Raw genomic sequence first — 19,638 nt, forward strand, 5'->3', positions numbered from 1 at the left:
ATAATTTTTTTAAATGTCTTGTTATTGATCTTTCTACACAGTCTGTTAATGAAATTTGTTAACGAGAGAGTGAGAGTAAAGTTAGATCTGTTCAGAGATTAGGAGAATAAATTAGATTACCTAGATTACAGATAGGAAAAAAAGAAAAGACTGGTATCTATTCCTCAGCACAGGAAGAGGTTATTATTATGTTGCAGCCACAGGGTTCAGACCTATAGGGAGTGTCGAACATATTGAGAGTGTGAGGAAAGAGGTGACTGCCAGCACAACAGGAACTTGTTTGTGCAGCTATGCAGTGCATTAGAAATTCCTTAGAAAGACAGAAACCTGGGCAATGTACTTCAGGATAGGCAGGTGCAATGGGATTCATGCAAAGACCAACTTGATAATCACTCGTTTTGACCGCATCGAGCCACCTGTAGAGGAGATGAAGATGGGAGGTAACTTGTCTCTTCCACATGAGAGCACACCAGAGGACTTCTAGAATAAATTCAGTCCCATGGCTGGAAGGGAGGTGAACATCAGGTGTCCTGTGGGTGTCTGAGGTGTGAGCCGCTCACAGTAGCATCAGACAAGCACTGTCTGACTTTTCACTGCCTGTACAGCAATGGTAGCTGTGACTGTGTCTCCTGGTGTTTTTATGGAACACACCACTAACTTCAGTTCAGACATCCAGGCTTTTCCCATCCCAGACAAAATATGTAGAGAGAGCAACAAACCCTACAGAGCCAAGCTTAAGATAGGGGTGGCTAAAGATGTCTATGTGACAGAGAAAGATGATGAGTGGATTACCAAAATATTGCACTTTGTTAGGGAGGAGATAATGTTGTCTACTCTACCTTTTCACCTTCATTAAAGGATTTCCTTTTTGCTGATTTTATTCTGAAAAAAAGAGGGAAAAGATAGCAAAGAAAAGAGTGAGGGAAGGCTCACCAAAGATGAGAGGAATGGTAGTTAGAAGTGTGGAAAGAGCTTCAGCAATGAAGACTTGAAGCAATGCTAGGAAATCAATTTGTCTCCCTTCCTATGCACAGGCTGCAGCTGATGATTTGGAGAACATTTCTGAAGGAGGTGCTTGCTATAAACCCCAAACTAATTGATCCATTTCACTTCAAAGTATGTGATAAGGGAAAAGTCTCCTTTATCTTCTCTACTCAGGGTAGCAGTAAAGTCCTACTTGTACTCCTTTCAGTTCCAGCAAGGATTGTGCGTCACTGACATTCCCAAGCCCAGATTTGCAAAGAAAATATCTAGAGACTGTTTCTTAAAAGCAGGCTGAGATCTGTTTTTTTCCATGGGAATCAAAAGGAAAGGCTGGACTTTTCACAAAACATTTGTGGGTATCTCTTCCAAATTCTCAGTGTTCAGCTGAATAGGAAGTCTGTCTGTTTTAAGAGTTGGATTGATAATTCAGTGCAGTGGGGATAAAGTATTAGCTTCTAATGTTTGCCAAGAATTTCGTATCAAGCCATCCTAGAGGAGCAGGAAGGAAGGCTTTGTGCCCAACATGGCAGAGCTCATCTCTAAATACAATTATCTCAGTCTGAAGTTTCAAAAGAGGATGTGTTTTAATACACAGTGTTTGGAGAATTTGAGAGGTCAGCAGAACAGGACTTTGTTCCACTGTGATTTTTCTTCTAATTAGACAAAGGCCAACTTTTCCTCAGAAGGAAAGCCTCCTTCCCCAGCTCCCTCATTTCCTCATGGAATGTGCTGTTGGCAGAATAAGGACTTCTGAAATCATTGCTACCGATTATAAAGATAATTCCACTGAGAAAGTGCAAACCAAACATTTTCTCATTAAGAGAAGTCCAGATGCTCAATTCTGGTGTGTTTTAAAAGCAGTGCAGTGAAGTCTTTGAGATATATATAACTGGCAAGAGAAAGCAGATGACAAAAGGGTAATGGTTTAATTCTTATTTTAAGTTAACAACTGTGGTGTGTTGTCTCACACTCTCAACAGAGATCTGAACAAGAACATGGATTATATGGCATGCCAAAATGCGCTTGTGGGCTTAAGTTGCAGGAACAAAAGGATAGAACTCTCTGATAGGAGATGCTACAAAGACTCTTTAAGAGAATAACATAGGAAAGAAGTCAAGATGCCAGGAGGGAAATAATGTCAAATTTTCATCTTCGTTATTTTCAGGGTTGGAGGGGAGGTAAAGGTTCTTTTGGGCTTTCTGAAGCGGAGCATTTCTGTCCATGGAATGAGGTGGAAAAGACCCTTCCCATATTAGCCAGGTTGTCTAAAAGCCTATGTGGGAGAGGTTGATAATGGGCCTGGGTAACTTTGCCTCAATTTACAGATACTCTGCAATACAAATTCCCCTCCTGCCTCCTGGGAGCTTGATCACAGGTAATAGAGAGCCGCACTTTACACAGAAAACGGAAAAAACCCTGCATTTAGACAATTCTCGTTGGAAAATTGTAGCCCAAGGCTGTAATAAAGATGCCAGTTTTATGAAACCGAAACAGGCTTGGACACACTGAATTATGGACTAAGGGGAGCACAGACAATTAATAGTAAAATTGCTCTTAAATATAAATGAGAGTTTAGGATAATGTTTTTGATAATAATCTTTTTGTAATAGCACAATAAAGGGATCCACACTCCCTGCCTTTCACAGATGAACTCATTTAAATATGTCCTCCATTCCCTCAAGATCAGGCTTAGATATTCAACATACACTGTAATGTCAGTCATTATTTCCTGAGCACATCAGCAAAGTTTGACTCCATTTTTCCTAAGTGCTGAATTTCGCTGGGGGCTCTGCAGGCTCCGTGTAGCACTGGAATGACTGCAGCTGTAACTCACCAGTGTCACCCTGAAAACTCAGCTTCTGAGCTTGCTGACATGGTTTTCTAAAGACTTTCCCAGGACAGTAACTGTAAACATAGATATGTGTACATTCTTTCTGTTACACGTCTTGTGATGGACATCTCTCATGGCCAGTGCAGTGAGAAAGTGTTATCCTGACCATCCAATCCCTGGCCGTGGTCAGAAACCTATAAATCCTGGGAGGAAAAATAAACTTTCTCTTCTTTTCACCACACCTCGACCTGTGTCCATGTGATTTATTCATCTTCAGCAGCAACACACCAGGATGTGTGAGGTGGAAATGCTGTGGCCACTGTGGTCCTGCCACCCCTGGAAGGACAGGGCAGAGGAGTGCGGTGCTTTGCACGGGGGGACACGCGCCAGGCCTTGGCTCACCCTCTTGGCAGGAACAGGAGGGAAAAGCAGGTTGTGAGGGGTCTGTTCCTAAGGCAAACACTGGCACACTTCTTTCAGCCTCGTGTTTTGAGGGCTTTCAAATGTTTTTCAACCTTTGGAAGTTGTGCACTGGAAGGTTACATGGAGCCACAGCGCAGGAGAGAGCGCAGAATGAGTCCCTTACCTGTTGATGTTGGCTTCACAAAAGAGTGCAGCAGGAATGACAGCCCCAAGGTGTCTCCCTGAGGAGGGCCACTAGCAACCCAACCATGTCTGCACTGCTTTTATAGGACATTGATTCTCTCTTAGGAGCCGGCAACGTGCTCACTAAAACCGAGGACAAAATCCCTAGTGATACCAGTGGAAATAGAATCTAGCTTTTGTGATTTAAGTAGGGTGTATGGGGAGGGATCTCTGTCCCAAAGAAAAAAGCCTCTAACTTTTTTGAGGCTGGTTGCATTTGTCTTGCAGGCAATCTGAAACAGTATTACAAGCATCCCACTTGCCTTAAGTGCTTTCTGGGGGAAGCGCCAAGAGCCCCAAAGCTTTGTGTTAATTCTCTTGCCTCTAGACTAAAAGGGATGGTTGATATTTGCAGAGATAGTGGAGCAGCAGCTCCCTTTCATGCCTGGGGGGAGCCTGGTAGTTGCCCAAACTGCCTCAATTCCTTTCTGCCTGGGGCAGTGCCCTCCTCAGGCTGGGAATCCAAGCACAGCCCCTGATCTGGCTGTCATCACTGGCAGTGAAGGAAAAGCGATGTTATTTTCGTTATACCATCAGGATGCTATCTTCTAGGGATAGGGTTAATTGGCTTTTTAGGACAGTGGGAGGGAAAAGAGGGAAAGTGTGACAGCTGTTTCATTAGATGGGATGTTGAATAAAACAGTTAAGAGGCTGCACCCCCCCAGAGTTAACCTTTCTCGCCTGTATTTCAAAGCTCAGTCATGAGGTTAGGTTTGAAAAGGCTGATGGGGTGGAGAAGGGGAGGTTAATATATTTTATTAACATCAACTAAGGACAAAAAAAGCTTTTCTTTCATCATGACCCGAATCATTCGCTCCTACTGTACATGAAATGACAGCTCACCTGAGAGAAGAGAGAGGGGATTTAAAGCCAAATAATGATTCATAAAAATCCATTGCTGCAAGTAAGTTTTGAGGAACATGTAGTTCTAGACCAGCTTTTCTATGTATGCAAAAGCCTTATAGCTGAAAGCCATTAAGTCAATTAATACCACACAATACATCAGAGCTCGTTCGTGCCGACAGAAGGTCAGACCAATGCCCTGATCCAGCTGATGTGCTCTCCCAAGACATCACAGCACAGGGCACTGTCCTGGTAGCACGGGGCAGGATGTGAATCCTGGCTGGACAGCCCAAATTTTTGTGTTTTGCATCTGGCTACTGCATAGACTTCTTCATCTGACTCCTATCTCCAGGGTGTTTACCTTCTGCACGTTTTTCTGGATTCTTGGCCAGCATGAATGTCTCTTTGGGAAAAATTTCCACAAGAAAGGTATCTTAGGACAGGTCTTCTGAGCTGGGGAGCCATGCTTCTCAGTATTTTTATGTTCCTACACAACACCAGGCTCTGCTGTGTTCTGTTTAACACTGGTGTAAATGTGGAGGAAATCTGTGGCCTATCAGTTTACACTGAGGAGAGAAAGAGACCCACTGTGGTGAGTGCATGGTACAAAATGAAGTAATAAGTCAGTCTGGGTCTCCACTTGGCCTTGTCAAAGGGCAGGCAGAAAGACATGCTGGGGGGAGGTGGGGGGAGGTGGGGGGTGGCAGGCTCAGTTTGAATGTTTGCCCTTTGAATTAATTCTGGTTGACCTACTTCAGCAATGATTGAAGAATTTTTTATTCAGTTTGCCCTGATCTATCCCCTGGTGAGCATGTGCTTGTTATTTTTTAATGAAACCATTTTCACAGCCTGTTGTTTTAGGTGTTGTGAATGGAGGAGAGTGAGGTTATTCTTTGGTTCTTATTCTGTTTTTTGTTTCTTCAGGGTTCTCAGCGCCACACGGCTGCTTTTAACTGCGTGTGCACAGTGCACCATCAGTTCCTCACTCTCAGCTCAGCAGGTTTATTTTCACAGCAGATAAAAATAGTGTAAAGATACGATCATTGATTGAAAATAAGATCTCTCTTACAGGAGCCATAAACAGTATTTTTGTCTTTCCTTCTGAGTCATGTGCAAGTAGACTTGAGGAGGGTTTTGCTCCATCTTTAAACTTCTCCAGAGCATTGATGTTTGAGCCTTTAGACACAGAATGCAGGTAGGATGGGATACACCGAAGTCACTGTGAAAAATAGCTATTAATTTACACTCTGTGCTTAGGCCAGACACAAAGCACTTGCCATCCTGGATGAGATCACTGTTCCATCTTGTTCTCTGTCTGAGGAAAGTGCAGCATGTCTCCCATCACACCACTTGACATTCTCCCACCAAGTCTGTTTCACTGCAGATGCAGTTCCAAATCATGAGATCTTGAGGTCTCTGCATATTTGGGAGCTTAACTTCACAAGAATAGTGCTTATTCTCCACTGCTCTGGAGCTTTTGTTGTACAAGGAAAGAGGCTCCAGGGGTGACTAATGACTTACTGCCTACAGATCCAGGTCTGATTGCCCTTTGGAGCCATTTATTTGCCTCTGAAGTGGCAGGTGAAGAGTGACTTTTGGGGGTTTGTTAGCAATCAAAAGCCACCACATTTTTCTCAAATTAAAAGACACTAGGTTTGGTTTTGCTATGCAAAGTGATGCAAAGGAAGTATCCTCGTGGCAACCTGAGAGATGCTGTTGTATTGTGCCATTCCCTGTTGCTGACAGTATCAGCTTTTGTTTTGTGGGGAAGGGGTAAAGGACAGAATGCACGGAGGTTAAAAGAAAAAAATTTTTAAAATGCTTCTTTTTGAGATTTGGATTTTTTTCCCCCTCTCTTAAGAAAGTCATTTTGGAAAAAAAAAACCCAATGAAAATGTTCATTCTAAATAAGTGAATGTTAAATAAAAAGGCCTTCAGTTTCTTAAGTGAAGGTTCTTAGGCAACTCGCATTGATCACAGTTTCAAATATTGATTTCTAACTTAAAAGAAAAATTGACCAAATGCCAGTTACTATTTCTCAACAAAGAAATAAATATTGCTTCTACAGAGGAGTAACGTAATGTATTGTTATTTATTTTATCATCTCACTGTGATTAGCTATGTGACACATAAATTGAAAGGCAAAAAAAACCCCAAAGAAACCTTTATCTTGAACAAAGACACACAGCTTTAGTCCTTCTTCTGAGTATAACTTGCCAGGAACAGATTTCATAATGGGACACTATTATCATAACTTTAATCTTGTTTAAATTCAAAAGTCTTCCTTCAAGCGTCAAGGCCTAGAGGAAAGACCTTTACCAAGTTATCTAAGGAAAGCAGATTGCCTGTGAATCACTTCTTATAGTCCATAAAATCCTTTATAATTTACAGAACAGCTGTCCGTAATAAAGCATCAGAAAAGTTCTACTTCGAGTCCTGAAACTGAAATAAACACCATACAGAAAAATACATTTATGTGGAACACATTTAGAAAGGTGCATGTGCCAGCTCGAAGATTTTCACCTATTTATTGCTAAAAAGTCTTAAGGTAATGGGTTAGAAAAGGTTGTTGGATGAAATAAGAGCCAATAAACATACATGGAGGAGCCTCAAAATATTAAAAGATCATCCACCAGAGCTTCTAGGAAAAAAACAATTGACCTCTAATGAATTTGAGAGGGGAAAAATGTTTCAAAATGCAGGTTTTGCTCAAACATTGACCTTCAAATTTTTAAATTATTCTTCTTTTTGCTGTTCTTATGAACCAGTTCTAGGATCTTTTCAAGGTTAAGAGAGGAGTTACTGTAACACTTCAATGTAATAGGTGTTCACTTAGCATATGTTGGCCATGAAGAGGACAAATGGAGCCTTTTCATTCCATGGCTGTTTAGAAAAATAGCATTTATGATACTGATCCCACGTAAATGTCTTCATAACTTACAGATATGCTTTTTTGAAATGAAATTTCCCATAAAGTCAGGTGCCAGTTAAAACAATATTGATGTCTGTTTCTCTAGCACCTTTGTTCCTTCAAGACCTTAAACTTACTTTGATATCACAGACTCATCCATAATTTACTGACAGAGTCTAGGACATGGCAGGATGGGAAATAAAATAATAATTGATCTGAAGACAGATTTTTTATTTTTTTTTTTTTAGAGAAGAGCATTTACCTCCGGTGAGAACAAACTTCTTCCTTCTAATGCTCTTTCTGTGGTTCTCCAGAGTGGACTTCTGTTTTCAATAATTTTCCTAAGTTCTCTAATGAAACTACCTCATGCTTATTGTGGCTTTAAAAAAAAAAAAAAGAAATTTTTTAAAAAATCAACTAGAATAGCAGCTGTGGTGAAAAAAAATCCCATTTTGAAAAGCAAAAGGGCAGTTATCATTTAAACACATCAATGCGAACTCAGCAGAAACCCTGCCTCATGACACTAGGGAAGGAAAAATTAGTCAGCTACATTTTGGTGGCAAATCAGTTCCAACCCTCTTCATTTTTATACCTTCTGAAGGCTTGTACTTCTTTTCTGACATTAGTGACTGACTGCTGACTTCACAGTGAGTATACCGTGCATTGCAGTAGGTTTGGACACCTGATGATGTGACATTTATAATTTCCAACATGTGGCGGCCTTCATGTGAAGCATTGGGTTACTTAAACTATCTTGTCCTACTTCTGTCTCAACAAATAATAGTGATGAGAAGAAATAGCTTTGTCCTCATATAAGGGATAGACATAGGATTGTTTCCTCCTTCTGGTATTAATGAACAGATGAGACAGGACAACCTAGTGGAATTTTTAGGGATCCTTTAGTTTCCTCAGCACTTGTTGAGGATTGTTGCCTTGAAAAGGCATGGCTTTCTGCAAGGCAGGAAGTGTGTGTGCTCAACCTAGTTGAAAAAGTCTGTTTAATCATATTGCAAACTCCAGCAAGTGCTTCATTTGTAAAGTAACAAGAAGATGATTGATTTAGGACAGTTTTCAAACCAACGTTTTACAGATTTTCTGTTCAAGACCCAGTAGCACTGTTATAACAACAGTGGTGCTGAGAATGCATTTGTGTTTTGACCAGAGGAACTATAGTACAAAGAGCAAAGACTGAATTCAACAAATGGACTGTAGAGCAACAAGCTTTTCATCCTAACTTAAGAAAAAAAGTAAAAGAAAAAAAAGAAAAAAAAAAAAAGGGAATAAGAAAAAGAAGCTCAGCATATAATTTACACCAGTTTCCTTCAATCACTTTCTTATTCCAAGGCTCTGGTATATGTTCCACACCAGTGAGTGGAATGGGAGTACAAAAGGCAGGAATGAAAAGGAACAAGTGAAAAATGGGAGCACAAAAGGAAGGAATGTCACAAGCTACAGGAGTTAAGATAAAACAGAGAGAATATGAACAAAACGTAATTCATGCAACAAACACCTCATGTTTATGCTCTGCCAACTAAATAACTTCAACAAGTATTTTTTCCAATTGCTTTCTCTGTCTTTTAGTATTTCTCATTATTGTTTTCCCAGTATTATCGGATCTTAAATTCTCACCTTTGTAATAATGACAACTTAAGTTCTTACTTCCTTAAAAGAGTAATAAATTATTGGCTGGGGGAAGGAAACTAAAGGGAAAAAATAATGTTTGATGGGGAGAGATAGCAGAGGTTGGGAAAGGGTACATAGAGGCTGTCCAGAGCTACAGACATATTTTGTGTCCTTATGTGTGAAAGGATATCGCTAAGGATGGTTCTGCCAGGAAAGATTAAGTCATGCTTGGGAAGAGGGGCTCAACAATGGGTTGGCTATTGAATAAGTGCAGCTATTGTCCTTGACTTTCAGCATGTTTTCAGCTGTCTGGAGAAAGAGAAGGTAGAAAAGGATACAGTTTGAAGTTGCAACCAGTCCCTCATACTGAAAAAGGGATTCAGGACTATCAGTCTGAGGTTTAAAGGATTTCATTGCTGATTTATAAACAACATCATAGTTGCTGAATTTTTGCTTTTTAAAACGGGGTAGATTTCAGGGAATGCTACTACCCCTGTGCCAGGTCTCCAGCATTATCCTGATACTGAGCTGATGCTATGCTCATGGTTACAGCTCTCCCTGTGGCATGTGAGGGTGGTACTAAGTGGCTGCTGTATTTTGTTTTTATTTTGTTGAATTCAAGCTATCAGTATATCCATCTGCTGTTTTTGTGTCCTTCAAATTAGATATGTCAGATCTGTACTTACTTGTCCTTTTAGCAGCTATACCAAGTAAGCTGAGTCTCACAAAAAGCTCCACTTCTCCCAATATGGGTGGCAGAAGTTACTGTAAGCCTCAATTCAGAGGCCTTCAGAGCAAAGAGTTTTTGAGGGAAAAGGGCTGAGTACTTGAGCAAAGTCTGTGCAGTTTAAAGTTGGCCAGGGCCTGTTGTCTTGGTGGCATGCTGGAGTGACACAAGGTGGAGAACCTGAGATGGCCTCAGAAGGCCAGCCATGAACACTCACTGCTGTCTAGGGATGGCCAAAGTCAAGGAGATGAGAAATGGGAATGTTGATTCTCACCCTCACTGCTCTGGTTGTGCAACACAGGAGATGGCCCAGCTTGTTGGGGTGGGATTTACACTCCCTCGGCCCAGTGAGAGTTGACAGTGTCAAATATCACATAGTTTTTGCTCTCACACACCCTAAAACTCAGCTGTCAGTTTGTCTTTGCTCAAGGGAAAAACAGCAACCTTCCTCTCTTATCAGGCTATGCAACATCTGTTTCAGTTTGTTAGCTGCTTTCCTGCAATACTGGAAAACTTTGGTCTGCTGGAAATGAAGTTTCTGTTATCAACAGCTGCCAGTGGAATGTGCTTTTGTGGAGCAACCTGTGCCTTTGCACAGGACTTGCTCAGCTTTGTAATTAAACCTCTCTAGTATGGAAAAAGTGTGCAGAAGGCGTGGAATGGGAGCAGAGCTTACATCAAAGATGTCATTCACAATTGTTTCTTATCTAAACTCTGATTTTCACATTATAAGAGTGGTGACATACTGCTTTTCTTCTTTTGCTGACTCCTGGCACCAGCTCAAACAGATATTGTGGTTCCCTTCATCTTGAAATCCTGCCTTTCCAATGCCACTGTTCAGGCAGGGCAAACATTTGCTAGCTGGGTTGTTCTAGTGGCTGATCCAACACCTGCAGTGGAAACACTTTCTTGGAGTGTTCTTTTGTGACCCAGTAGGATTGGTCATGGACAACTAAAAAGAAGTAAAGGCACTGTGTTGCCCACCAAGTGAGTTGGAACTACCAGCTCTGGTAAAAAAAAAGATCTGCTGGGGCAGAAGCATTTCTGCTTTGTACTTCTATTTATATATATTTCAGTGTGATAAAGTGTCATCCAACTCAGCTGCTTGAGCAGAACAGCATTAAATTTCTCTGTTGCTGTTATTTTGAAATTTATCAATTCCTGCATTGATGTATCTTAAAGTGCCTGTTCTCATGTCCTCCTTCCCCAGATGCAAAATATCACTCTCTTTTTGAACTCCATTAAGTACATGTACTGAGTAAAATACTGTGCTCTCCTCACCCTCCCATCTGCAGATTGCTCCCCATATGTTGCATTATAAGATGTAATTTAATAACTAAAGGGAATTAATACATTAAAAAAATTGGGCGTGAATTTTAAGTGCTTGCAGAAGCTGCCAGATGGACAAGCAGAGGAGAGGGAAGACCTTTTTTTGTCACCAGGGTCCTAAACCAGAATACCAGCAGCACAGAGCTCCTTACATAGCCCGGTAGTGTTCTTTATCTCCCTTTTTTACCAATCACTGATCTTTTTCTTGGGATTCACTCCAGTCCCAGGGCAGATTGAGTTTTTTGTCCATTCGGCTGTGTGTCTGTCCAACACCATGCCCCAGTCAAAAGGATCAGCTTAACACTGGGAGGAGAGGAAAACAATGCATCTGAGCAGGTGAAGTGTGCACTACACCTGAGCTGGGAAACATTTACCTGCTTGCTGGAAAGGATGGGGCTGGAAGTCAGGAATTGCCAAAGCCCATCTTGCGTGGCTGGTGCTTCTGGCGAGAACACAAAGGCAGCTGCAGATAAACAGAACTACCACTTTACACACGTCCAGTCTGCGCTGAATGCAGTCTGTGGTCTGCTGAGATTGCCAGAATATTATACAGCAGAAGTTTGCTTGAAACCTGGGTTTATGTAACTAATCCACTAAAATACTATAATGAATAGTGCATTGAGCTTTTAATCAAGAAGTGGTCTTTATAGCTACGAAATCAGTGCACAATAGTCTTATGTAACACAACTGCACATTTAAAAAAAAAAACAAACCCAAGGTTTCAGCACTGGTGGCTTTTGCTATCTTATTATTTTACTCCTTTTAAATCTGCTGTTTATCAAGCCTGCTTGCTTCTCATAGCATGCTTTTAGGTAACACCATGGGTAAGGCTGCCATGTTTATTTAAAAATAGGTCACCCAACAGTTTGCAGGTTTCCTTGGAAAGTATTCACATTTGCTTACTGGATGTTGACTATTGGCACTGTTTTTCACTGGAGGGTGGAGCAGTGCTCTTGTGAGTTTTGTTCAGACATTGAACTACCTCACAATTGCTGGCAGGTTTCATATTTATTTAATAGAAGGCAACCACTGATCTTAGAAAGTCTGATGTTTTTAGCTAATCCATTACAATAATAAAAACACAAATGAACAAAATGAAAAATAAAAAATGAAAAAAAGGTGGTTTGAGGGCATGCTAGAAAAGCCAACCCTCTTTATCACCCCAGTGCCACTGTCACTCATTCTGAACCACAGAGCACTGCCAGCCAGGGGCTGTGACTGGAAGCCCATGGGCTTCATGGATATGGTAGTGTTTGGAGCTAGGTCAGCTAGAGATGAAGCCATTATGTCTCTGGCACACACAGAGTTCTTATTTTTAAGTCTTCTTTGATGGAGTTTTTTGCACCTACATGACACAGTGAGAACTTTTGTAGCTGTCTGCCCAATCTGTGCAAAGGTAGCTGTGCAAAAAGAAGCAAAACAGTTTACAATTGGAAAGAGATGTTTTTTCCCTGTTTTAATTTAATATTCATTGTGATTATAAGTACTCAAAATTCAAGTTGATAACAAAGAGCTTATCACAGCATTTTATGTAAATACATTAAACTAATAAATTAGCAGAATAGTTAATGGAAGTTAATGGAATAATTTCAAATGGATGTAATAAACCTAGCTGTATTGATAATAACCACATTTTTTTCTATAAAAGCAAATATATCTTCTATCTATCAACTGCCTGGTGGCTCTCAGTCTTCTACAAGTACCCAAAATGAGGGATAGATTGGTGAGGGTTGGTCTTTCCTCCCAGATAAAAAGCAATGGGGCAAGAGGACACAGCCATGAGTTATACAAGGTGAGGTTTAAACTGGATCTGAAAAAAAAATTTCTCCTCTGCAAGGGTGGTCAAGCATTGTAATATGCTGCCCAGGGAAAAGTGGAGGCACCATCCTTGGAAGATGTATAGATGAGGCACCTGAGGACATAGCTTAGTGGTGGCATTCGCAGTGTTGGGTTAGTGGTTGGATTTGATGATCTCAGGGATCTTTTCCAACCTAAAGCATTCTGATCTTCTGTTTCTAAGGCAGTCACTGAACGCTGGCCAAGACTGCAGGTGGCTGCTGCTGAGCTCATCTCTCCTTGAAGTGCCCCTACACATGGGGTCCATTGCCTGCGACCCAGCACACATTTTTGGCTAATCTGTAACCTCCTTTTGTTGCTGCTTGTGATAAGTATGTCTGGCAATTGAAAGGTGCTTCTTTTCTAAGTCATGATGTTGCATCTGTACCTTTTATCTCCAAAGGAAGAACCAGAGAAAGTAGTAGGTTTTTACATTAGGTTTCTTTTTATTGTCTAATTATCAAACTGCCTGCAGCCCAGGTTGGATGCTGCACTCTGTTCTTTCATGCACATTTCAGTCAGTGTTTGTATCCCATTATCATACCCTGCTGGCAAGAGAGTGGATAGAAATTTTGGAGAATATGTGACAAGCAATTCAAGGCAGCATTTGGACAGCCCTAGTAAGTTAATCAGCTTTTGATACCTCCAAACTAACTGTACTTGGGGCTGGAAAACATCGCTCGGCATCACATTAAATTGTTTCCTCTTTGTGGAAAGCGTGTGGTGGCAGCATCATTTGGACAAGGGAGCATTTGACAGCTCACCTGTCACACACAGCACACCCTGCAGGAGCTGCTCACCCTTGGTTTGGCACCAGCCAAGCGCTGCTGAAGCAGGGGCTGAACAGGAGAATCATTTCCCAATCAAACAGCAGCCTGGCTACTTATCCCATTGCCGAAAGGATCTGTCAAACGCTGCTGCCAGCAGGACAATCACTTGGCATGTTTATTCAAGTAAACCTGTGCTTGGCTGGTCTTTCTTTATGCATTCAGCATTGTAAGGTTTTTTTTAAAAACAAATGAGGAGAGGCTGAGAAGATAAGGAAACAGGTAAAATACTTTGCTGATTTGTGGTTTCAACATATTAATGCAAGGTGGCAGGATGACAGATACTGAGAAAACTCTGCAGGGGCTGTGCAGCCATGCAAAGGGGATCTTGCCAAGATTTGCCAAGTAAAAGAAAGAGTGATGAGGCAGACACGTGTGTGTACATGGTCTGACCTGGTTAATTGGTGCTTGGCTTGTCCAGATGTTGGAATATTCGAGTAGCTTAAAGAGTGACCTGTAAGCAGAGTAAACAGTGTTATGCCTGTGCTGTTGAAGCATTAATCTGAACTTCCTGAGGGATTTAAAATACTAAGTAGAACTATGATTTTACAAGGGATGGGGATTGGGATTATCCAGGTCTTAAATATAGCTATTTCTTTTTTATAAAGTACATGATCTGTACTCAGTACAGAAGCACTTATCTCTTAAAACAACTGGAAAAATCCTACAAGCAAAGACAAACTCAAACATTATTATCTGAAACAAGGAAGGGGGTGAGGGGGAAAATGCAGTTTTCATACAATAACATTCCATGGATTATTTCACATATCTTTGTATGGATTACATAGCCTTTCCCTGTACCTTAAATTTTGTGCTCTACCACTACAATTTTGTGAGTTGTAGCTGCTGAGGTTTTTTTTAAAAGGTATTTCTTCAAGATTAGAGATAATAAGCAATTTGAGAAGTGGCAGTATAGGAGCTTACAGAGGCTAGAGATGAATTCATCTGTCCCCACTGTTCATCAGCAACATTTTGCAAGCATTTTAAATTTTTGTCTAAGTCCTAAAGTTCTTAAGACAGATACTTTCCTGTTTTCTTTTCCAAGCACAAATCTTTTGGATTAATTTTGTCTAAAAAAAATATCTTTACTTTGCATTGATGAAAATTCAATATCCTTTCTACAAAAGTCGATAAGTCTGGTTTAGGTTTATACCTGGGCAAACTGGAACCAGAAGAATTTGTCCTGTTAGGCCTGTACGTATGCACACACTTATTTTTAAAATCTCTCATTACGGAGTTACATATTGCTATATATTACATTTCTGAGACAGTGAGCTCAGTCATCCTGACCACTCTGGTTTGCAGATCCAGTGACTTTTGGAAATACTCTATCTCCTCTGATCATCTAGCTTTCCTCCTGGGTGCTGACTTCTTATGCTTTAATGCAGCTTTCATTCAGTCATGTCCATTTTGGATCACTGCAGCCAGGGCTGTAACTTCTAGGAAGGTGTCCAGGTTTAAGTATGCAAAGTGTTTTTAATTTAATTCTTGACACAAGTGTGGGTTATTGTACGTCTGCAGAATCAGTGCATATCTTAATATTCCATCTTACTTTCTGCCCGTTTCCACTTGGATGTGTATATCAGTGTATCAGAAGTTCAGAAAAGGTTATGAGAGGGCTCTCCAGGTAAAATTTGTAAATCTATGTCATTTTCATTGAGTAATTTCTGAAATCAACTCATGCATCTCAGACATTGGATATTTTGACATCATCATGCTTAGTCCAATATTACAAGGAGCTCATATTTTACTAAAATAACTGTATATTATCAAAGATCATATGGAATTACATCATGTGCAGCATATGTCTGTCAGACCTCATGGCACTTTCTAAGATCTTGAATTTAGTGCTTAAAATTTCAGTTCAGAGTATGTAAAGACACTGAAAATAACCCTTCCCTCTAAACTTAGGTTGAAAAATGTAAACCCTAAGTCCTGTCTTCCCACACACCCCTGAAAATATGCCTGCATGTTAACAGGCACCTGCTTCCTTTGCAGAGATGATCCATTTCTGAGGTTATAAATAAGTGTACGTTTCGCTTGGTTTGCTTCTGTGTTTTCTACAAGTGAGACCTGAAGATTTGGTTTATGTTACAGACCTGACACCATGGACCAGGTGTGGGCTCTAAAGGGCTAAATAAAAACCTAGCTTTTCCTAGTCCAGTGTGGATTTGATCTCTTGGGTTTGAATGCCTGTTTGCAAGTCAGTAAATCTGGGCACCGGATGTGAAAATTGCTCCTCCATGGTTTTTCACTGTCAAGTGTCTGTCCCCTCAATGCCACTTTGTTTCAGGGTCAGAAGCCGAGGAACACACAGGTGGGATGAGAGTAAAGAGCTGGGAGACAGATGTCCAGCTCCCAACCACCATGGGGGAAGGGGGAAGAAGGGTCAGGGGAATTGTCACAACAGCACGAGGCAAACTGGTTGTGATTTTAGCAGCAGGTTTGCCAGAAGAAGACCAGGCCACATTCTGTCTGCTGTCCAAGTGTCCTCTCACTTAGCACCCCCCTGCAAAGGTGACACAAAACACCTACTGTTGGAGACTCACAACCAACACATTTGATCCGAAGATCCTAAGATTTGCATCCCAGTTTTCTTAAATTTGCTTTGTACCAGATAGAAGATTATTTGGTGAATGAATAGCATCAATCTTTCCTCAGCAGGGCTGGGTAAACAATGGTTGTGTAACAAAGCAGAGGTTCGTACTTACAGGTACTGCCTGTGTTAGTGACAAGCACTAGAGAGCCAAATAAAACATGCCAGGGAGAATTCTGTTATGGTAACACTTCTCTGGCAGAGGGAGGTGATGTAGCATAATGATATGTTATAATATTGCACATAATTCCTTATAGAATGAAAAAAAAAAGCCCTAGAATTTGTCAAAGCACCTAATTGTGCACCTTTCTAGTACACTTACAAGCCAGAAGTTTTTGGACCAGCAGTTCTAAGTGGACGTGGTAGGAGTTAGATCTCACTGCCTTTGCACCTCAGCTCAAAATGGGATTTGTTTAGAGTTGTCTGCCAGACACCTTTGGAGGTATTCAGAATGTGTTCCAAGTTTGCAGCTGTAAATCTTTAGGGAAGCATCTTCCCTGCTGTGCTCTCTTATTGAAGTGCCTATGGCAGTTCTTGGTTATGCTGAAGGAGCTCACAGAGACGGGAAGGCAGAAATTGAGAAGGAATGATGCAACACTGTCCACTTCCCATGTTTAATGTTATCACTGGGGGCTCTTCACGACGTTTTTTGGGAGATAGTTATGGAGAATGAAATAAAGTTGTGGTATCTCTTGAGCTGCTTTGAGTTCATTACTCCATTGTTTGAGAAATTACCTATTATTTTCCATAGTAGCCAAAAACCTAAGTGGTGTAAACATGCTGCTTTAAAATTAATGGTGCACTGATGACTCATAGGCTTGCTTGAGCTGGGAACATAAGAGTGTCTTGAAACAGGCAGCACAAGTCTTTGGTGATTTTAAAGAGTGGAGATACATAGTGATTTTTACAAACAGTTGAAATATGTGTTTTCTGGCAACAATGACTCACACAGGTTGTTTAGCAACCTCTAAATGAAATACCAATGTCTGCACCTGCTTCTAGAATCATTTAATTTTTCAGACAAAGGGGCACTTGGGGGAATTTTTTGGGAGAGTGGGTGCAATTTTTTAAAGGCACAAAGTTCTATCTAAACCAAGGCTGCATGCTGTATTTGCTGTGTGTCATAACCTTATCTTAGCAGATTTTCCAATGCTGCACAGTGTGCATCTGTGACTTAGACAAAATCAATGCTTATAGATTTAGCTGTGTAATCCTATCACTTGTCCTCCTAGATATGATTTGAAATGTAAAGTTCGTTAATGTTTAAATGAACTTGAAGGCCCAGGGTCTCTAGAGGAGTTTTCAGTTTCTTGGAGAGTAATCCATTTCTTATCTCTTTTTTTTTCCTGCTTGTCACTGTCTGTCTTTTTGTCTCCTTAATCATTTAAGACCCTGGAACACTTAATCATGTCCAACATATATATGGCTAGAAAAAAGCAGGAATGTGGCTAATCATGTTACCAAAAGCTGCTTAAGCATGGTGAATGCTTGAGTTCCTCTATAGGAATCGGGGTTTGGAAAAGTGAAACAGAAAGTGAGTAATTTACTTTAGCTGCTTTTGTCATAAAATCAGTTAAAATTCATTTTCCCCACACTATAGACAACTGCTCTTAGCTTCCAGATAAAAGTGGTGTACTTTTCTATAATACTCTATCTTACCTCTTTTGGCAATCAATATTTTTATGAAGATGTAGAAAAAATGCTTGATTTTATTTTTATTTTTATTTTTATTTATTTTATTTTATTTTATTTTATTTTATTTTATTTTATTTTATTTTTTTTTTTTTTTTTTTTTTTTTTTTTTTATTTTATTTTTCTCATTCTGAGCTTCGGTGAGTCATACATATAAGTGTCAGGGGGAGAAAAACCCAAAAACATATTAGAGGTTACTTTGAGAGTAAAATTTGTAGAAGTGTGAGGCAAAATAAATTTGTAACTTCTTGCAAATTTTTTCCTTCATTTAACCATCTGTTACTTACTTGGATTGCACTGATGAGAAGCCAGGCATGTTCACCTAGGCAAGGAAGTGGACTGCTTGGAGGAGGTATTTCAGTTTTTTGAGAGCTCACTTGGGATGAGTGCTTGAATGCTTAAAGCAGCAATTAACTAATTTCAGTCTCTTAAAGCCCAGCCTAAGTGAGAAAAAATTCTGTTTCATTGGGCTGAGGTTCTGCACTTTAATCTGTTAAACTGCTGGACTGGGCCCCACTTCCTAAGGTTTTTCCTGCACATTCAGTGTCTTTGTGCACTTTGTGCATCTGAGCCCTGTTTTTATGAGAGCTGCTCAGAAGTTTGGAAATGGGGTTCACATAGGAGAGCTGCAGTCACTGTAGACTGCCAAGCCAAGCTGCCTCAAACACATCAAACCCAGCACGGGGTTTGTGTTCTTCATGGCCTTCAGCAGTTCTGTGGGAGAACTTGGCTCTGGATTTACCTTATTCCATCTCTCCTTCCTTCATTCCCACCAATGAACTTCCCTCTGTTGAGGCACCTCTGAAAGTGCCTGGGGCACGTTGGGAGGGATGCCTGCCTCTGTGCCTGACTGCTTCCCCAGGTGGGACCAAAACTGCAGTGAGGTCACTAAAAAGTGGGGCTTGTCTCTCAGAAAGCATGTCCTGGTAACAGAAGGATCTTGCTTGGATAGCCATTATCCGTGTGGGCTGATGCCTGCTTACATGCACACAGCCTGTGGGCTCAGCTTTGAGGTGAGGTTTTGCACTTTGTCACAAATATTGCCCCAGGCTTGACCTTCAGCCCTGCTGGAGAGACTGGAGCTCAGGGCCAGTGGGCTCTCTGCTCCCAAGGAGCATCTTGTCCTCCCCCAGGACAGGCAGGGGGCTGCCCCTGCAGGAGGGAAGCTCAGGAAGATTTGCTGGTGGCTGCAGCATGCTTAATGAGTGTAAAATCAAATTGTTGGTGAAGCTCAGGGGTGTGCCTTTCTCATCTATCAGGCAGGTTCTCTGTGGTTTGCAGCAGGCACTCCCTGAGAGACCCTGGGTTTGGAGTCAAAGTGAGTGGTTTTTTGGTGTCAAAGTCCAAGAAGCTGAAAGAGTAAAAAAGAGGAGCATAAATGGAAACCAGGGGCTATTGCTTGAGGAAGTATAAATTGGACCAGAGACTCTCATATTAAGCAGGTGTCTGTATGTGGTGCTGTTTATGACTGTGAAACTAATCTATGTTAATAATTGATTGTTCAATTAGTAAAACAAATGTGACAAAGCTAGGCAGCTTTGTGTGCCAGTGATGGCAGGAATTTATTTGACTGCAGCCCATTATCAGTCTAAGGCTGAGAAACATTCCAAGAAAATCCTGTTTGTTATTCGTCTTGCTTACTCTTTTCTTCCATCACCACTTATAATGGCATAATACAGGCAGACACTCAGTACATGCAGTGAATAGCATTAGATGAAGATGTAGCTGTGCTTATTGTATTGCTGATAATAACACCAGACAGCATAAAAAAAGCCCAGTGTTCTTCAGGCAAGG

The 19,638-nt window shown here is 40.9% G+C and overlaps 1 protein-coding gene across 2 annotated transcripts in view; it reads left to right on the forward strand.

Annotated features, from left to right (window-relative positions):
* The window catches only part of UNC5C (unc-5 netrin receptor C), a 243,501-nt gene that overhangs the window by 111,789 nt on the left and 112,074 nt on the right, over positions 1–19,638 (forward strand). The window lies entirely within an intron of this gene.

This window comes from Cyanistes caeruleus, chromosome 5, assembly GCF_971803275.1.
Source record: "Cyanistes caeruleus chromosome 5, bCyaCae1.hap1.1, whole genome shotgun sequence".
Classification (NCBI taxonomy): Eukaryota; Metazoa; Chordata; class Aves; order Passeriformes; family Paridae; genus Cyanistes; species Cyanistes caeruleus.